Here is a 2,287-nt window from a genome sequence, read left to right on the forward strand (position 1 = left end):
AAACTGAATGATGAGGGGGGAGAGAGAAGAAGGGGGCACCATCCAGACAAAATTCCCAATGTGTTTTAGGCTTAGTATCAGAAGTGACACACCCACACCTCCATTGGTCATACAGATGGACCAGGTTCAGTGTGGCCATAGGGCTACACCAGCCCCAGGAGGCCATCTTGGAAGCTGGCTACCACAGGCTCTGAGAAAAAAATAAATTCAAGATGGCCTGATGCTTTTAATGTACCAATTTATATTTCCATTGCAGGGTTTTGGAATAAGGAATGGATACAGAGAAAATAAACCAAACCCAAAACATGAGGCAGTTATCAAGTGCAGGAAAAATAAGAGGTTGTACAAAAAGGAGATGTAATCACATTACATTACTCAGCTTTGAGTAGTATGTGCAAAGAAAGAATAACGCAGACATTGAATTCTGATTCAATGAAAATGAGAAGATGGGTGGAAGGAAAGTGTATGAGAGGCTATGTGAGAGGGGACGAACTCTCAAGCCCCATGGTAGAAAGTCAATGGATAATTTCTAAATCTGCGGGCTCTTCTGAGACTCCCTGGGGGCACGGCTTTGGCCTCTGTGCCTTCTTGCTCCTTTCGGCCGCAAGGCAGGGGCCCCTTGGACTCCCAGGGTCCTGCGGATGTAGTCTGGGGAGCGGATGTCAGCCTGGTGCAGGGGCTCCAGGATCTGAAACTTGCAGCAGCCGTGGCTCAGGCGCACGGCTGCCTTCAGGCTCATTTTGTGGCCCACAGAGACATAGAGGGGCTTGGTGCTGTGGTCATGGCTCTTCAGCGCCATGCCCAGGATGGTCCCAGAACCGCCCATCAGAGGAAATGAGTCTCCTCCAGCCTTCAGGAGCCGTATCTTCTCCTTGTGCAGAGCGTTGTTCTCCAGCCCGTCCACCTGCAGGGGTTTCTTAGCCACCCCGATGCTGGACAGGTATGTGAGGACACCAAGGTGGCAGGCCACCCCAAAGCCTCGGTGGTGGAGCACCCCATTTCCATCCACAAAAAGGACCTGGGGCATGAGGCGGGGCTCCTTCTGCCACAGCCACTGTACCACATCCACCAGGAAGGGCACCTCTTGGAAGGCCAGGAAGCCTGACACACAGGGGCCTGTCAGGCTCACCATGCGACAGTCCTCATACATCACCTCGAGCACAGGGTAGCTGAGCACCACCAGGGAGGCACAGGTGCTGACACCGTCGCCCTTCACAAAGGACACGTCCACGCCCCCGACCCTCTGCAGGCCTGAAAAGGCGGGGTCTCGTTGCCACGCCTCCGTGTCCCGGTCCACGACAAGGGTCTTTAACAGGGCTTGCTCCAGTTTCCAGAGCGACAGTGTTTCCTCTGGCGGCCTCCCAGCCGCCTTTCGGGCCATGGCACGGTCCTCCATCATTAAGTTTTTTGTTTTTTGTTTTTTTGCGGTACGCAGGCCTCTCACTGTTGTGGCCTCTCCCGTTGCGGAGCACAGGCTCCAGACGCGCAGGTTCAGCGGCCATGGCTCACTGGCCCAGCCGCTCCGCGGCATGTGGGATCTTCCCGGACCGGGGCACGAACCCGTGTCCCCTGCATCAGCAGGCTTACTCTCAACCACAGCGCCACCGGGGAAGCCTCATCATCAAGTTTTAATACCAGCAAAAGGTGATGAGGCTCTTCCACTGCCTGGTTTTCCCTAACTCATAGAACTTAAAGCATAGAACTATCAGAAGTCAAAATGCAGAGGAACACCAACATGGAGTTCCCACATGTGCTGGTAAATGTTGCTTCAAAGCAGAATTAAGTTTAGGGAACATGTATAGAAAGGTCAGAAACAGAGTTTTTTTCTTTTATGTTTGTTGGTATGTGTGTGTGTGTGTGTGTGTGTGTGTGTAAAGGACATAGTTTCTGCAATAAGTCCAACATTATGCTGGAAATTTAAATGTTTTATTTCCTAATTATCATAATAGCTCTGCTGGCTAGTAATTATTGTGTTACCCCATTATACAGTGTAGGAACCTGAAGCTTGAGTAACTTGCCCAAGGTCATATAGCAAGGAAAGTCACAAGGCAAAGAAAGATCTTGAACCTCCAAAGTCCATGATGTTTCCATTATACCATCCTTATAAAGAAACATGGAAAGAAATTAATACATAAAAGAATGATATTAAATGTTAAAACTCGCATGACAATTTTTTCCTTTGCAATCTCAGAATTATCCAGTAGGCTGTACCCCTGAATCAGTTTTCTATCGAAACCCCAAGCCATTAAACAGTGATTTTATTAAGTGCTTCAGTTTTTTTTGTTGT

At 49.5% G+C, this 2,287-nt stretch overlaps 1 pseudogene; it reads right to left on the reverse strand.

The window, feature by feature from the left end:
• Nucleotides 1–366: 366 nt before the first annotated feature.
• On the reverse strand, nt 367–1,386 carry LOC137225809 (endonuclease V pseudogene; annotated as a pseudogene).
• Nucleotides 1,387–2,287: the final 901 nt, after the last annotated feature.

This window comes from Pseudorca crassidens, chromosome 6 (genome assembly GCF_039906515.1).
Source record: "Pseudorca crassidens isolate mPseCra1 chromosome 6, mPseCra1.hap1, whole genome shotgun sequence".
NCBI classification, from domain to species: domain Eukaryota; kingdom Metazoa; phylum Chordata; class Mammalia; order Artiodactyla; family Delphinidae; genus Pseudorca; species Pseudorca crassidens.